The sequence below is a fragment of the Oncorhynchus clarkii genome, chromosome 4 (assembly GCF_045791955.1).
Source record: "Oncorhynchus clarkii lewisi isolate Uvic-CL-2024 chromosome 4, UVic_Ocla_1.0, whole genome shotgun sequence".
NCBI lineage: Eukaryota > Metazoa > Chordata > Actinopteri > Salmoniformes > Salmonidae > Oncorhynchus > Oncorhynchus clarkii.
The window spans coordinates 63,363,704-63,382,288 of record NC_092150.1 but is presented as its reverse complement, the minus strand read 5'-3'; the positions used below and the strand labels follow the sequence as shown (position 1 = coordinate 63,382,288).

The window sequence follows — 18,585 nt, the reverse complement described above, 5'->3', positions numbered from 1 at the left end:
ATGACTGATTGTTGTATCAGATTTGGAACACTCAGCCATTCACAGAGAATAAAGGGGTAAGGGGCGGTCTTCTAGGGAGCAGTCCGGCTCTATTACTGTTTAAACACAGCACACTGGAGCTCTCTCCACATGAATGTCCCTCCATTATGACACCATTTTGCCCTGTCAGTGGCAGGGAAGGGATATAGACTACATCTTTGGTTCCCCCTCAGCCTTAAATGCATAGATATGGGACGTGAACATGGATGCTTGTCCCACGGCCAAATTATACAATAGGGATGTGTTTTTGTATATTAATTTGTTTAGTAAAACCTGTGTTCCTACTTCAGTTATTCACTGCAGCTCATTGCTCATACTCTGGTGGATGAAAACAACCGTCTCATCCAGGTTTTTGTTTGGCTGTCTACGACGCCAACCTAGTTATAAACAATCAAGTCATCACACGGCTTGCTTGCAGTGTAACACAAATCAGGGTATAAATACTGTGTTTGTGTAATCCTGTAATCCTCGCTTTTAATGTGAACGGGGTGAATTTGAATATTGAGAATATTTTTTAGGGGTGTCAAAATACTGTCTCGCTGAGTGAGACAGATGGATGGCACTGTGGACACAAGGATTAGGCCATGATTTGTTTTTCTTAGGTGATCGTTAATACATGTTTTTACTCAAAAGATGACCCCTTGAGTACCGTACTTGGGAAAATAGCCTCAGCACACAAGGTAAAGGCTATCCCCCGGGGCTATGTTCTAATCTATAGAAAAACAATGACATTTTGTTACAACATGAGTCTGTTCTCTCTTGAGGCTGTAAGTAAGGGCTTCTCTATTAGGGTTGGGTCCGCATTCATTAGATTAGAGATTAGATCCACCCTAGTTTAGCCCGGCTACATCATCATGCTGCTCTGTCTTTGCTTCGGAGAGCTGACATTTTAGGGGTCCAGCCCAGATTTGGCTCAGAACCTCACTCCTCTAATCCGTTGTTGGTGGGTGGGAGTTCTGGGAGGAACGCGGTCAGTGCTCTAGAACCCAGATGTGTTCCCTCAGGAGGTCCACTCCAGGGCTGGCCCCATGCCCTCCAGTGAATATCAGCTATGACATCACCAGTCCTTCAATCAGACCCCAGACTGTAATCCACAATAACATCTCCCCCAGACTCAACAGCTGTCTGGATTAAACGGGTGTTTATTTGGGGTTTGATTCATCTGTGTGATAATGCCCCTATAATGTACTTCATGTAGGCTACCTCGCCCCTTACAGCCAGCTATGTTGATGTTTTTGTGTCATCTATACTAGAGGAATGTACCAAAGGCAAGCTGTTATCTCTGGAATGCTAAATCTTTTGGGTGCAAGGGTTTACAAAATGTTTGGAATTTTGACATGCTCAGTAATACAACCATATTAAACAAATGTTTTCGTGCAATAACTGCATATCTTCTCAGTTTCTTCATTTAATTTGCCTTCATATGACAGCAAAGTTGTGACAGTGTTCCCTTTCTTTTTAGATGAGATCCCACAAAAAAAGTAATAATTCAAGCTAAGCACATCATGAAGGGCTTAATATCCTCTATTTTGCAATCAATCTGGAACATGTGGTGTTGGGTGTGGGCTCCCAACGTGCTGAACAAATGCATCCCTTGGCTGAAGCGAAGGTTGGGGTTGAGGCTCATTTAGACTGGGGCTAAAGCCGGGGCCAATATGGACTGGTGCTGGAGTTCTGTGGCAGATGTTCTGGTCTAGGGTTGGAGTTCTGTGGCAGATGTTCTGGTCTAGGGTTGGAGTTCTGTGGCAGATGTTCTGGTCTAGGGTTGGAGTTCTGTGGCAGATGTTCTGGTCTAGGGCTGGAGTTCCCGGGCTTGAGCTCTGGAATTGGGCTGGAGCTCTGGACTGGGGCAGGAGCTCTGGACTGGGGCTGGAGTTCTGGGGCCTCATAACTGTTGCGCCATTTCTGAAAAGACAGTGTATTTAAAAATAAAAAAAATGTAGATGGAGAAACTTGGCGCATGCCATACATACGCATTTTTCCCCGTTTATAAATCAGACCTGTCCTGAAGCTGTTTGTGCATGAACGAGCATTAAAACTCTGCCTGAAAAATGCCCTCCATTCACCTTTTATGATGAAAATAAAACCCTTTATTTTCTGAATACTTTGGAAGTATTGGAATTAGGTCAAGACCGGGTTTTAAAGGAAATGGCAATTGGGAACTTGATCAAATGTCTTTAGAGGTGTTGACAGAATGTTTTCTTTTGCAATGACATTTACTGTATCTGACTGTTAACGAAAGTCCAAAACAATTGCAAATTATTGTGGCCCTGTAAACAGATCATTTGAATTCACTAATGTTTTGCATTTACTTTTTCCCCAAACCTAAATATGCTGCACTGCCCTCTGAATTTTGAAACATTGTCTACTCTGGGGAAGAAAACAAATAAAAATATATGTATATACACACACACACTAGGCCAACTTAGTGATAGCCTACGTACTTCCATGCAAATTAAACTGTCTAATCACCTGGTAAATTCTACTGTGTTATCTGCCACGCACCCTTTCAGCTGCATAGCCTAGACCAAAAACTTTAAATGGCTTATCTATTTACTACTGTTAAGTGTGTACAATTAAATGAGAGATGGGGTGAAGGGTAGCCTATCCTAACTTGTTGTAGGCCTATAGGCTATCACGCGAGTATGAAACCATACTCTACCGGTCTATGTATATTCGTAAACAGCAGCTGGTGCATCGAAATCTAAGGAAGTCTCAAGGTTTTGCTCGCCTGAGGTAGAGTATCTCATCATAAACTGTAGACCACACTATTTACCAAGAGTTTTCATCTATATTCTTCGGAGCTGTCTATTTACCACCACAAACCAATGCTGGCACTAAGACCGCACTCAATCAGCTGTATACGGCCATAAGCAAACAGGAAAATGCTGCAGAGGTCGGTGCTCCTAGTGGCCGGGGACTTTAATGCAGGAAAACTTAAATCCGTTTTACCTCATTTCTATCAGCATGTTAAATGTGCAACCAGAGGGAAAAAACCCCATTCTAGAACACCTTTAATCCACACACAGAGACGCGTACAAAGTTCTCCCTCGCCCTACATTTGGCAAATCTGACCATAATTCTATCCTTCTGATTCCTGCTTACAAGCAAAAACTAAAGCAGGAAGCACCAGTGACTAGGTCAATAAGAACGTGGTCAGATAAAGCAGATGCTAAGCTACAGGACTGTTTTGCTAGCACAGACTGGAATATGTTCTGGGATTCTTCCGATGGCATTTAGGAGTACACCACATCAGTCACTGGCCTCATCAATAAGTGCATCAACAACGTCGTCCCCACAGTGACTGTACGTACATACCAGAAAAAATGTATCACAGGTAACATCAGCACTGAGCTAAAGGGTAAAGCTGCCGCATTCAAGGAGCGGGACTGTAACCCGGAAGCTTATAAGGAATCCGCTCGTCGGATGTGGCAGGGCTTGCAAACTATTACAGACTACAAAGGGAAGCACATCCGCGAGCTGTCCAGTGACAGAGCCTACCAGACGAGCTAAATAACTTCTATGCTCACTTCGAGGCATCAGCATGACTCTGTGATCACGCTCTCCGAAGGGTCGACGTGAGTAAGACCTTTAAACAGGTCAACATTCACAGGGCCAGACGGATAACCAGGACGTGTACTCTGAGCATGTGCTGACCAACTGACATATTCAACCTGTTCCTGAGTCTGTAATACCAACATGTTTCAAGCAGACCACCATAGTCCCTGTGCCCAAGAACAGTAAGGTAACCTGCATAAATGACTACCGACCCGTAGCACTCACATCTGTAGCCATGAAGTGTTTTGAAAGGCTTGTCATGGCTCACATGGCTCACATCAACACCATTATCCCAGAAACCCTAGACCCACTCCAATTTGCAAACCGCTCAACAGATCCACTAACAATGCAATCTCTATTGCGCTCCACACTGCCCTTTCCCACCTGGACAAAAGGAACACCTATGTGAGAATGCTATTCATTGACTACAGATCCACATCCGCCGCGCTGATCCTCAACACGGGGGGCCCTCGGGTTGAGTCCCCTCCTGTACTCCCTGTTCACTCATGACTGCATGGCCAGGCACGACTCCAACACCAAGTTTGCTGTTGACACAATAGTGGTAGGCCCGATCACCAACAACGATGAGACAGCTTATAGGAAGGAGGTCAGAGACCTGGCCGTGTGATGCCAGGACAACATCTCCCTCAACGTGATCAAGACCGAGGAGATGATTGTGGACTACTGGAAAAGGAGGACCGAGCACCGCCCCATTCTCATCGACGGCGCTGTAATGGAGCAGCTTCAAGTTCCTTGGTGTCCACATCACCAACAAACTATCATGGTCCAAACACACCAAGACAGTCGTGAAGAGGGCACAACAAAACCTATTCCCCCTCAGGAGACTGAAAAGATTTGGCATGGGTCCTCAAAAGGTTCTACTGCTGCACCATCGAGAGCATGGTTGCATCACTGCCTGGTACAGCAACTGCTCGGCCTTGAGGGGGGTAGTGCGTACGGCCCAGTACATTACTGGGGCCAAGCTTTCTGCCATCCAGGACCTCTATACCAGGCGGTGTCAGAGGAAGGCCCTATAAATGGCCAAAGACTCCAGCCACCCTAGTCATAGACTGTTCTCTCTGGTACTGGAGCGTCCTGTCTAGGCCCAAGAGGATTCTAAACAGCTTTTACCCCCAAGCCATAAGACTCCTGAACAGCTAATCAAAGGGCTACCCAGACCCCTCTTTTACGCTGCTGCCAATCTCTGTTTATTATCTATACATAGTCACTTTAACTGTACCTACATGTACATATTACCTCGACTAACCAGTGCCTCCGCACATTGACTCTGTACCGGTACCCCCTGTATATAGCCTCGCTATTGTTAAATTGTTTTATTTTAAATGTTTTACTTATTTTTCTTAACTTCTTAAAAGCCCTTAACCAAAAATGCTTTAAGTAAGCGTTTCACTGTAAGGTCACCTGTTGTATTCGCTGTGTGTGACATAACATTTAATTCGATTTGATCACCGTCAGAAAAGGTGAGGAATTTGTTCTGCAATTCTAATGGAAATGAAATAAACAATAGAAAATGGATGCCTTTTGAATTATTTTAGAATGGAAAGATCAAGTGATTGCATCTTGTGTCACGAACCGGCTCGAAGTCTGTAACAGAAAGGGAGACAATGTGGAGATAAGGAATAACAAAAAGGTATTTATTAACTGAGGTAGCATAAATACAATTAACAATGGTGTGTGTGTAGTCAGTCATCAGTAGTGTGAGTGGTTGCGTGCATAAATGTGATAATGAGGGGTGTTGAAAGATGACAAAGCAAACAAATAAAACAGCCACAACCAAAGTCTAACAGTGTATCTGAATGGGGAAGAGGTGTATTTATCCCGGGACACACCCGGGCCCAGGTGTGTCCCATGTCGCTGACGACCCTCCCAGCTCCGCCCCCGACATCCTAATAAGGAAAACGAGCAAAGAGAAAGAATATGGCAGACCGAGTGGGAGCGTCGTCACACTTATTACTGTATATTTAGCTGCCTGTTTTTTGCTGTTATGAACAAGAGTGTCATATATTCCCAATTTTCACAAGGCTACTAAGCTACTTTTAGAGGTGAAAGAAACGTACACCTATTTAGGCGAGGTGCTGGCTAGCGGAGTGTAACACCTAAAAAAATAAAGGAGAGCCACACACACTAGGAGCTCAGATGTAAAAATATTTATGTCCAACGTTTTGCCAGACAAGCTGTCATCAGGGTATAACGACAAACACTACAGGATGACTCATTTATATAGTGTCAAACGACACACACACACACACACAGGTGTCTGTAATCATGTCCGGGGGTGGCCTGATATCATTGGTTAATTCTCATATATTAAAATTGCATACCAAAAACATAAATGGATAGCGTACGATCATACATACAATTTGGCTACATAAGCCTACAAACATTTACAATAGCAAAATCACAAGAATGGCTTCAGATCAAAGTCTACGTTGAGACCGAAGGGAGCAAGGGTCTTTAAATTAAAGATCCAGGCAGCCTCTCGTTTTAACAATAAATTGTCGAGGTCACCCCCTCTAAGGGAGGGTGACATGTTCGATGCCAATATAACGTAGAGACGAAATCGAGTGGTTTTCTTCCAAAAAGTGGGCCCCATTTTCACAAGCTACTAGGCTACTTTTGCCTTGCAATACAATAGTTCAACCACTAGAAACAGCATACGCATTGTCTAAAGTTTGCTGGAGGATATGTACTTAATCTCATCAAGTTTTATAAATGACAACTTTTGCTTGAACTGGCACATGCATATTTTGGGAGTAGCAACATTTTATGAATGAGACCCTTTGACTGGAGTTGGTGCTTGAGCTCTAGACTCGAGCTGGAGCTCTGGCCTGGGCCTGGATTTCTGGACTTGGGCTGGACCTCTGGGCTGGGGTTGGTGCTCTGGGATGCTGGAGTCCCTGCAGTGGGAGTATCTATGTCTGAGTTGAGTCGATACTGAGCCACAGGGACACATGCTCCACGGGGTGTAGGGGAAAATCGAAGGACAGGAAGTGTGCTAATATCAACCTGCTATCACTGTGGGGCTGCGTCTTCTACATTGTGATGTTGGGATTGGAGTCCTTTCCTGTATCAGATGCAGCTGCAATAAGGCACCACTGGGGGTTTGTGTTTATATATTTTTTAAATTATTTCACCTTTTATTTAGGAGGTGTGGTGTGTATATAGCCAATATACCACGGCTAGCGGGCTGTATCCAGGCACTCTGCTTTGCGTCGTGCTAAGAACAGCCCTTAGCTGTGGTATATTGTCCATATACCACACCTCCTCGGGCCTTATTGCTTAATTGTATTAGTGGTATGTGCAGGATACACGTGGTATACTGTACACTGTCCAACGAAGTGCTTACTTACAGGTTCCTTCTCGACAATGCAACAACGATAAGAAATCATAAAAGAGAAGAATACTAACATAGTAAATGGCTCAGTAGAATAGAAATAATGGTTTAGCATAAGTATAGTACAGAAAGGCACAATTTTTATAGTCCAATATTTACACATGTATCAGAGAAAGGGGGGGATTAAATTGTGCAGTATTAGCAATAAGACTCTGGTAGCAGAAATTGTGGTGTGTGTGTGCATATCTATGTGTGTGTGTGTGTGTGTGTGTGTTTGTGCGCGCATGAATGAGTACAATTTTATTTAGCAGGTGTCTAAGTCTGTCTTGAGATCAGCCTTATCAAGTCTGAAATGTGAGTTTCTGTGCTTTACCCCCTTGGCTCGTTGTGTGATCATGTCATGGGATAAGCTCTATCCTATGTGTACTTACTACTGTCTATTTGACCTTTCCTCTCTGATGGAATGTGTAGATTGGATTAACATTAGCCTAAACCATCAGGCTGGGGGTAGACCGATTTTATCCCACCCTCAACAGAACTTTCCCTTGCAAATCATAGAAAAACATTGCGGACACGGACGCCACATTTGATGCACATCATTATTGCAGTTAACTGCCTCAAAGTTGGTAATAAGCATGGTTGGCTGCCACTGTGTGTGGCTGGAGATTAACTAAATGCAGTTTAGATCATGCGGCTGATGGGAATGCGAGGAGTTAGTCTAGTGGCCTACATCTCCCATTTAAAGACACTGGCCCTGTCTGAATACATATACTTGCCTTTTTAACAGTAGGCAGTTTGAGAATGCAAAAAATAATGAAATGTTTAGTAGTATGCGACATTTCCAAAATCAAGTATGGTTTAAATGCCAGGATGTTATACTAATTTTGGCTCTTCATATAGTAGAATTCGATGCACGGTTTTTCACACCTGCATTGGTAGAGGTGGGCTGCAAGTGATAGGCACTGGTTCTGTTCAAGTAGCCAACAACAAAACTAGGCTACTTGCATGAGAAGATGCCCAAAGCTCCTGCAGTGGTGTTCAAATTAAGGTTAAGTAGTTTTTGTTCTCCTTAAAACGTTCACGAGCATCGGGCAACATTTTTAGCCAAAGTGGATTTTTGTTTTCTCACTGAAAGTGTTTTTGTTCTCTTGGCCTTTTTTGTCAGAGCTTTTAAAGGAAATACTTAACCATATTCTGAATGCGTCGGCCACGGGGACTCTGGATGTGGCTGCGTTATTAATGTCATGCTAATCGGTCCTTTTTGATTGAAATGATTGAATGTATGGATCAAGCCTTGGCAGTCATTCTGATCTCATTCCCAAATGATCAAAGCCTTACTTAATTATGTTGCAGTTCTGAATTTGCTATGCACCCGACTGTCCACTTTTTTTTCCTTTTTTAAAAAACTTTGGACACCTACTCATTTAAGGATTTTTCTTTATTTTGACTTTTGTAGAATAATAGTGAAGACAAACTATGAAAGAACACATGGAATCATGTAGTAAACAAAAAAGTGTTATACAAATCAAAATATTTGAGATTTTTCAAAGTAGCCTCCCTTGATGACAGCTTTACACACTCTTGGCATTCTCTCAACCAGCTTCACCTGGAATATTTTTCCAACAGTCTTGAAGGAGTTCCCACGTATGCTGAGCACTTCGGCTGCTTTTCATTCGCTCTGCATTCCAATTAATCCCAAACCATCTCAATTGGGTTGAGGTCGGGTGCTTGTGGAGGCCAAGTCATCTGATGCAACACTACATCACTCTCCTTCTTGGTCAAAGAGCCCTTACACGGCCTGGAGGTGTGTTTTGGGTCTTTGTCCTGTTGAAAAACAAATGATAGTCCCACTAAGCGCAAACCAGATGGGATGGCGTATCGCTGCAGAATTCTGTGGTAGCCATGCTGGTTAAGTGTGCCTTAAATTCTAAATAAATCACCATCACACCACCACCTCCATGTTTCACGGTGGGAAGCACACATGCAGAAATAATCCGTTCAGCTACTCTGCGTCTCACAAAGACACAGCGTTTGGAACCAAAAATCTACAATTAGGACTCATCAGACCAAAGGACAGATTTCCACCGGTCTAATGTACTTTGCTCATGTTTCTTGGCCCAAGCAAGTCTCTCCCTCTTATTGGTGTCCTTCAGTAGTGGTTTCTAGCAATTCAACCATGAAGGCGTGATTCACACCGTCTCTGAACAGTTGACATTGAGATGTGTCTCTTACTTGAACTCTGTGAAGCATTAATTTGGACTGCAAGCTGAAGTGCAGTTATTCTAATGAACTTATCCTCTGCAGCAGAGGTAAATATGGGTCTTCCTTTCCTGTGGCGGTCCTCGTGAGAGCCAGTTTCATCATAGAGCTTGATTGTTTTTGCGACTGCACTTGAAACTTTCAAAGTTATTGACATTTTCCATATTGACTGACCTTCATGTCTTAAAGTAATGATGGACTGTCGTTTCTCTTTGCTTATTTGAGCTCTTCTTGCCTGTATACCACCCCTACCTTGTCACAGCACAACTGATTGGCTCAAAGGCATTAAGAAGGAAAGAAATTCCACAAATTAACTTTTAACAATGCACACCTGTTAATTGAAATGCATTCCAGGTGAACCTCTTGAAGGTGGTTGAGAGAATGCCGAGAGTGTGCAAAGCTGTCGTCAAGGAAAGGGTGGCTACTTTGAAGAATCTCAAATGTAAAATATATTTTGTTTAACACTTTGTTTTTGGTTACTACATAATTCCATGTGTTATTTCATAGTTTTCTACAGTGTATAAAATAGTATGAATCAACAAAAACCCTTGAATGAGTAGGTGTGTCCAAACTTTTGACTGGTACTGTATGTTACAGCACTTTCTTTTCACAAATACATATGAAATGGAACCAAATGATCTATGGTCTACTAAGGCATAGGTCGAACGTGATAGTATTCCTATAACCAGCTTGAGTTGGCCCATAACTCTATTCTTGTTCTTTTCAGTTTAGAGAAATGTATCTAATTGGAAATGAGCTTTTATCAGGCTGGTTAATGCGATGCATATATGTTGAATCCTACTCAGCCAATCATGAGCCACTACTGCGTTGCGACCGTGGGATACTGCATCCTTTTTACTAAACAGTACATGCTAAATAGTATGCAGTTTAGGTATGTGGCACGCTAGTATGGTTATTCGATCACAGCTACTATCTAAACCAGTGAGTCTCATTGATTCTCAAGAGTCCTAGAATTAGCTTTTTACCATCTTTCCCTTCAGCCACCACACATACCTTACTGCGAAGTCATTCAGAGGTCAACTGGGCCCTGTAAATGAGAGCCACCCAGAAGGGCTGTTGTAGGGCGAAAGGTAGCCTAGAGGTTAAGTGCGATGGGCCAGTAACTGAAAGGTCGCTGGTTCGAATCACTGCGCCCTTCAGCAAGGCACTTAGGTCGCTGTAGGTCGCTCTGGATACGAGTGTCTGCTAAATGACACAAATAAAAATGTCTAATGTAAGGGATGCCATTATGGCTGGGCTGTTGGACTAACAGTGGGACACAGTAGCCCTGCAGTTGACAGTGATTGATCCCTGTATTGTTGTGCTCACACAGGCTGCAGGTCATTGTAGAGGAGACAACGTTGGTCTCACAGTTGCTGCCGCAGGGATGGATGGCCACTATGGGAGGAATTCATAGACCACAAAGGAGTTTACTATGCAAACAAGGGGAATTGAGGTTGTGTTAGGGCTAGGTGGCTCAGTACACAAATACAAGTGGGTTTTAATGACATGGGGTAAAGCTACTAGGTCTTGATGAACTAAATTGTTGATGATTTTGAGTTTAACTGGCATTGACCAACAAATTAGATCTTCCTAAATGTCTAAGTAAAAATGTTCCAGCATCTCATAACATGATTCTCATTTAATTTCAAAAACACTTTAATTAAAGCGATTTGTTCCACACCACTGAGTCTGAGGCACTGCACACTTAGTCTCCCCATGCTGTGGAGTTAGTCTGAACTCTAGAGGAAACCGATTCAAACAGGCTTTTCTCTTGCCATTGAGACCATTACTGCTTGTGACCCTCTTTGTTGCTGCCGAGTTAAAAGTGTGAGCTGCATGCACAACTGGGAACTTCCTGTTGCTATAGCAACTCGGCTAAATCCCAGATGGGGCACAAAGTTTGGTTTAGACGTGTTCCTAAGGAAAACCAATTTAGCCCACTTGAGTGGCGCCTTTAGCTCCCACACTCTTACTTAAGTAAGGCATCCCAACATTGGGACTGTGCTTTGTGTGTGTGTGTGTGTAAGTCAGTGCCTTGTGTGCGAGACAGACTGAAACTCATACATTGGTCTGTTGTCTCTGGCAGGTTTGCTTTATTCAAATTTAAGTTATTGAATCACACTGCAGGGTCTGTTTTGTTATCCTATCTGACGGTGCTAGGCCTAGGAGTTTTCAAAGAGCAGGAATACCCTGTCTCAAATGTAATCACGTCCTACATCACTGACAAGCCACGGTTATTTTGACTCGTGGAGTGAATGATAATATACACAGAACAAAATATAAACGCAACATGAAACAGGGGCCCAACTCTTTACATGAGCTGAAATAAAAGATTGCAGAAGTGTTCCAGACGTACAAGAAGCGTATTTCTCTTAAATGTGCACACATTTTTTACATCCTAGTTAGTGAGCATTTCTCCTTTGTGAATATAATCTATTCACCTGACAGGTGTGGCATATCAAGAAGCTGATTAAACAGCATGATCATTACACAGGTGCACTTTTTGTCACACAACACAATGCCACACAACACATTGCCACAGATGTCTCAAGTTTTGAGGGAGCGTGCAATTGGCATGCTGACTGCAGGAATGTCCACCAGAGCTGTTGCCAAATAATTTTATGGTAATTTCTCCACCATAAGCCGCCTCCAACATTTTTTTTAGGAAATACCAGGCCAATGGCAGACCGTGTATGGCAGTTTGCTGATGTCAACGTTGTGAACAAGTGCCCCATAGTGTTGGTGGGGTTATGGTATGGGCAGGCATAAGCTATGGACAACGAACACAATTGCATTTTATCAATGGCAATTTCAATGCACAGAGATACCAGGATGAGAACCTGAGGCCCATTGCAGTGCCATTCATCCGCCGCCGTTACCTTATGGTAATGCATAGCCCATTGTCTTTTCATCCTTTGGGGCATCTGGATATTCCTCTTAGTTTAATTCCTGGAAGCTGAAAATGTCCCAGTTCTTCCATGGCCTGCACACTCACCAGACATGTCACCAGTTGAGCATGTTTGGGATGCTCTGGATCGACGTGTACGACAGCGTGCCAGTTCCCGACAATATCCAGCAACTCCGTAAAGCCATTGAAGAGGAATGGGACAACTCTATGCGACGGAGATGTGTCTCGCTGCGTGAGGCAAATGGTGGTCACACCAGATACTGACTGGTTTTCTGATCCACGCCCCTACAATCTGTGACCGACCGATGTCTGTATTTCCCAGTCACGTGAAGTCCATAGATTAGAATTGCTTTCAATTGACAGATTTTCTGTAACTCAGTAGTAGAATCTTTGAAATGTTGCGGTTTTTATATTTTTGTTCAGTTTAAAAGCATGTGTGTTATGCCTTGCGTCTGTTTGATGGAAATAAGATAGGCTTGTGCTCTGGGCACTGCTGTACATAGTGGTTAAAAAATGAAAGCTTCATTCCAACACTTGTGGCTTTTCGCTCTCCCCCGTATCCATCTAACAGCAGAACTCATTGTCATTTGACTTCAATAAAGGGCTTTAGAGGAAAGAGAAAATTGACATTTTGTGCCATGAGACCCGGGCAATTAGTTCCTTTTGTCTGTGGTCTTTTCATCCTTTGGGGCGTCTGGACATTCCTCTTAGTTTAATCCTGCTGTGACCCTCCCACTGATGAGTCTGTGCCCATAGACCCTGTTATCCATCCTGCCTCCTCCCCCATTAAGCACGACAAGCAGTTTTTATCTTGCTCTCTCTTGGGGCACGCATCACTTCATAGTGCACACTTTGGGGACACCAACTCTACTTCAGAGTGCGCCTCCCTAAAAATGCCTCTGCATCATTTGGGGGATGAGCATGAGTAATACAGCCGTCAAAAAAATATTTTACCAGAGAGCGGAATTTTGTCTTGGAAGACCACGTTAATTTGCTTTCACTCTGGTATTCCATGTCTACATGTGCATTTGCGGGGCACAGCAATAAAGAAACCAAGCATCACGCTTCTCCCTAAATTCCCTTTTCCCTCCGTCTCACGCAGTCAATTGCGTCCCGACCACCAGCTCTACACACACGTGCTGAGTACGCTGACACACGTGCTGAGTAGCGCTCCCGTTAGGCCTACAGAAATAAACGCCTATTAAAAACGGATCTAACTGATGGGATACACAAGCTACATTCTTTGCCAAATGATGACAGTTTTTTTTATCGCAAATTCAAAATGGACTGGTTGACTGAAGTAGGGACATATGTGTTCCAACAACGAGCGCTGCAGTTTTGGAATAATTGTGTCCCGTCTATTTAACAATGGGGTTCAATATGTATTGACTCAAGACATTTCAGCTTTTCATTTTTAAATCATTTGTGTCTAAAAACATAAATCCACTTTGACATTATGGAGTATTGTGTGTAGGCCAGTGACATATCTCCATTTTAATTCATTTAAAATTCATGCTGTAGCACAACAAAATGTGGGAAAAGTCAAGGGGTGTGAATACTCTCTGAAGCCACTGTATATATGGTGCCACTGTATACAAATTAGGATTTGTTATCTGTAATGGTTCTGATAAATTAGGCATTGTTGCGCACTGTTGGCATATAGATAAATGTGCAGGCCTTATGTTCTAAAAATTGTTTCTCAAATGCCCATCCCTAGCATCATTTTCTGCTGGATCCTACTACGGTGCACTACTGTTGGCAACATGGCTGCTAAGACCCTCTATCGTGTGTACTGTTTTGCCAATGCAGTTCACCCGTCTGTTTCACTGTACAACGACATGACTTGAGCCCTCCCATCTGTCACCCAATGTGTGAAATTAGCACTAATACTAGGATAAAGATTTGGCCAAAATGTAATTTAGGTGCTCGCCTGCTAACACCATTAGAATAATGAGTTATAACACCATGTTGATGCTTGTGAGAATAGGTGCTGAGAATAGTACATCTTGTCTACAGTCTGGAATGGTGTGTGAAACTTTCCTTTGAGGACAGGCTCCTCAGAGCTCTTTAAACTCCTGTCATTTAGGTTAGATGGGAGCCAACCCGCAATAGCTCTGCGTGTGAATGTTTGTGTGTGTGTGTGTGTGTGGTTAGCTAGCTGCTGCAGCACCAAGCTGGTGTCCCCCAAGGAGAGAGGAGAGGACTGGCATGCCTGTGCCAGTGAAAGGCGGCAGGGCCAGGGAAAAGGAAAAGGATGGAGTGAGCGAAGGAGTTGATTAGCCTTGGTCCCTGAACACAAGTGTCCATTAACAATCCATCTCTTGGCACATACACAGCCGGGGTGGGGTCTGCCTCCTTCGCTCACCCTCTCCCTCCTCCCTCCCCCATTCTCTCTCAGCAGAGTTTGGCTTCCTCTCTCGCCCTCATTCTTCTCTCGGTCTATGCCTGTCCCCCTGAGTTTGGTGCGGTAATGACAGCAGTGTATAGAGCAGGAGGAGGTTGATCAGCTGGAATACAGCACAGGACGGTGAAAGGAAAGGACCGAGTCTTGAGTCGGTCGTCAGCGGGGGGAGAGATCACGGTAAGGTGCTGCTCTGTACTCACACCCAGCGCCACACCACAGCGGTGCACTGGGTTACTGTACTGAGGCTGACACGGCTGGCTAATAGTCAATGCAGTTCATCTGCCAATCACTTTGATAGAATGTGAGGTCAGCTGTTTTGAGTTTAGCTGGACGCAAAGAGTGTTCAGAGTTCAGCCGTTCCTGGAGCTCATGGGTCATACGATTGAGTAGATGTGGTAATGAACAAGCATTTCGCTACACCCGCAATAACATCTGCTATACATGTGTATGTGACCAATAAATGTGATAATATTTTTAAAAAATACTGGCAAATTGACTTTGCCTAGTCATTGTCCAGCTGTCATTTAATTAACCAGTGATTTGATTGGAATAATCAGTGAGGGGCGTTGTCCTGGTTGTTGTTGCAGTGACATCCTTGTTTTGCCAAGCACAGTGTCTGACCCGGTGTGTTATGAGACGTGACTTCATAATGCATGTGTGCGCAGCCGGTGACCGTGTGTAATGTCACAAAGCCAGAAGATACAAGGGCTTGATAAAGAGTTGCGACACTGTACTACAACAAATCCGCTAACCTGTGTCTAAAGATGAAACGGAACGGCAGCTCCTCTCTAATGGATTCTCCTGCCACTGTCTGGGGGATGTTTTTATTGGGGGGGGGGGGGATAGAGTCCTGGGATGAGTCCTGGGATGAGGGGGAAATGAAAGCCTGCCTGTCGCAAATCCTTTTGAAGCTGCAGCATTCCCGGTATGGTATGCCTCGGTGGGGAGCAGAACCTAAGCAAAACAATCCCCAGACCAGCGCCACAGTATAGGAGCGCTCTTAACGACGTGCTTTTTTCTCTCTCTCTCTGTCTCTCCGGTTTCCCCATTTAAGAAGAGACTCTATCAAGTACAATTACTACTCTAAAGCTCTGTTGCACCAAAAAAAAACTGTTTTAAAGAGGTTGATCGAGAAATAAGCTGCTAACTGATAACAATTTCAATGGGTTTAGACTTGGTGTTTGCTACTAGGAGACTCTTCTGCATGCAGGAGGAAACCAGTTTGAGAGGTACCAGATGGTTTAGCCAAGTTACATAAGGCATGCCATAAACATTTAATTCATATAGAAAGGACATATGGGGGGAAGCGCTTACGGCAAGCTAGATGGGAGGGGGTGGGGGGAACATTTTCAGTCCACGCATGATCTGCATTTCCATTTTGAGTACAAGGCTACATGGAGATTTCCCAGATCCAGAGTGGGTATGTGAGAGCATGCAAGTCCTATTGTTGTTTAGCAGTGTGGGAATGAGAGCGAGGGGAGAGAGAGGTGGGGGGGAAAGAGGCCTTGAATCTCCTGTCTGGGGAGTTGTTGCCCTGGGCGAGATGGAAGGAGAGGCTGAAACATAACTAGAGACCTGCTTGCTGCAGGAGGAAAAAGCGGACACTGCAGCCAGTTGGGAATGAGCAGAGAAATGATCTTTATCACAGACTGCCAGTGTTGCTTCATGTCAGTTCTTGGGACTACCTGAGAACATTGAAAAAAAAATATGATAATTTGCGTATTGTGTGTCTCTTAGAAATGTCTTAATGGTTTTGATTCCAGACTTTGTCACTGCAATCAGTGTACTTTAATTGTCCAAACCTGTCTAATTAGTGTAATGAAACAATAGGCTGTGTTAGGGTGTAGGGAGGTGAAGTGTTTGATTTGACTGGGGATAAGCTAAATTTCTTATCACTTAACACGCTCCATATAGCCTACACTTGGGCTGGAGGTGTACAGCAAACAAAACTCACGCCGACATGCTTAAAATACCCCAGACTGTCACACCCACAGTTCTCCTAGCGTAACTGATTATTATATAGCTGTAGATCGAGATGCGTGTTTTTACGAGCGTTAACACTTAGGCTAACCACCACCCACCTCCAGAACCAGTGTGTGTGTGTTGAGGCTGTGACTTCCAGTCTGTTCTGTCTGCTGGATTATGTCTGTGACATTAGCCTCTTAAAGAAAATACCATCTGACGGCATGAGGTGACGAGAGAGCACGTCAGTCATATGTCTCTATGGAGAGGCCATTTTGTTTTTTTGCTGACAAGGACCCAGATTGGTTTTGACAGGCTGTGTTGTTTCACTTACTCCCATGATGTGCAAGCGTTTGCAGATTTGGGATTTAGCCTGCAGTCTGCTGGGGTGGCCAGATCCTGGTTCCACTGAATGGCTGAGCAAGTCACTCCCCTGTGGCAAATTGGTAGAAATATGCTCTGAGTTTTGAACCTGTAGGCTGTGGTATTCAACATGGTATTCTATTTCAGGTAATCTCTGTTGTGATTTCATTTACCAGCCTGACCCTGCACTACATTCAGGTTAGGATTATCAGGGAATTGATGTTATGTTAAAAATACTATTTTCTTTTGATTAGATTAGGCCTAGATGTAGACGATTTCTTTGCAGTGGATTGTGTGATTTATTGGCCTAATTTGAACCATTTGATGTGTAGCTTAGACCTACACATCTTGTCTTTATTTGTGTTTTTGTGTGTCCTGAATGTAGCCCCGCACATCAGTGAGGAAGTGGTGTCTGTTACAATGCCATTTGTGGAGTTAGGTTGATTATTTTCTTAAATTGAATAAAGTCTGACGGTAAACCATCTGTTCCTTGTTATCAGGGTCTGAATGCTCACTGTTGTCGATGCGTGTCGGCGGCACAGTTTTCTTATCGGCCTCAATGTAATTGTATTCGTTGCAATTGTATTCGTCTTCTTGGCCTTAACCTGATTAAACCTAATCTGAATTGAAGAAGGCCAAAATGTGTTCTCCTAGCCTGTTCATTCTGTTACATTTTGCTACTAAAGTGTCGCTCATCCCTGTTAGTTCTGGATAGAATAATATTTTTCTTGGTTACATTTTCAACTCTTCCCTGAGTCTTCTCAGCTGCTGCCTCCCTTAATTCCCCTGTCAACTTGTCACATGACCCCTTGTAAAATGTGTGGAACCAAAAAAAGACCATAAAATGGCTCCTCTTCTTCGTAACTCGTTGGCTAGTCATGCGTGAGGGACCATTTTTCTATTTATAAATCGCCCCTGCATGTAACCCAGAATATTGTTCCGTGTGTGTGTGCGTGCGCTCTCATAATGATTGCTACAAGAATAGTTTAACTGAAGTGAACCATGGAATGCCAGGTACATGATCAATTCTGACTTTATTCTACAGAGGTTTACAATGCAATCACATTTGTTATCAGGAGAAAGGAAATAAACCGATTTAGTCAGGGTAGATCATTTGATTTAAGTGAATTAGTCTCTACAGAGAGTCATTGCTCCACCCTGCAGCGCCTTGTCCATTTAATTCCAGAGGCTATGTCCTCCTCTCTGGAACATGACGCTTCCAACCCAATTACTGTCGAAACGCCATTACCCAGAGACTCAGGCAGCTGTAATATCATTGCGTTGTTTTATTTTGAGCCGTGCCATTTTCTGTGATACTGAGAGAGGCGTGGCGAACCTTAACCTCTTGCCCTTGAGTCCTGTTGTCATGGTGAATGAGTAAATGCGTTGTGCAGAGCTGTTCCCTTGTCACTGATATTTGGGTTGAAACCCTGCCTGGGGCCACTGCTCTTCTCTGGTGGGAGATGCAGTTAGCCCCTTAGCAGCCAGCCATTGATGGCCAATGGCCTTTTGTACCATCACCCCACATAACATTTTAGTTCGCTCCAATTACATAATGTCAAAGAAATCCGTCACAATGAAACACGGCTGACAAAAATGCTGCTGATATTATGACGTCCTCACCGTCTTTCGAATTGCGGTGTTGTGTTACATGAGAAGAAAAAAAGAACACAACGTAGACAATACATTTATTTACAATTTGACCAACCTAAAACAAGCAACATGACAACGCAC

The 18,585-nt window shown here is 43.7% G+C and overlaps 1 protein-coding gene across 14 annotated transcripts in view; it reads left to right on the top strand.

Moving 5' to 3' along the window:
- LOC139407083 (erythrocyte membrane protein band 4.1 like 2) overlaps positions 1-18,585 on the top strand; it is a 93,790-nt gene that overhangs the window by 28,028 nt on the left and 47,177 nt on the right. For 10 of the 14 annotated variants that reach the window (XM_071150450.1, XM_071150448.1, XM_071150447.1 and 7 more), the window contains exon 1: positions 14,510-14,703. The exons of 3 other annotated variants lie outside the window; for them this stretch is intronic. The gene's annotated coding sequence lies outside the window, so the exon portion shown is untranslated. Of the gene's footprint in view, positions 1-14,509; positions 14,704-16,892; positions 16,999-18,585 lie in introns of those variants that run through there. One more of the 14 variants, XM_071150440.1, reaches the window with a different exon arrangement.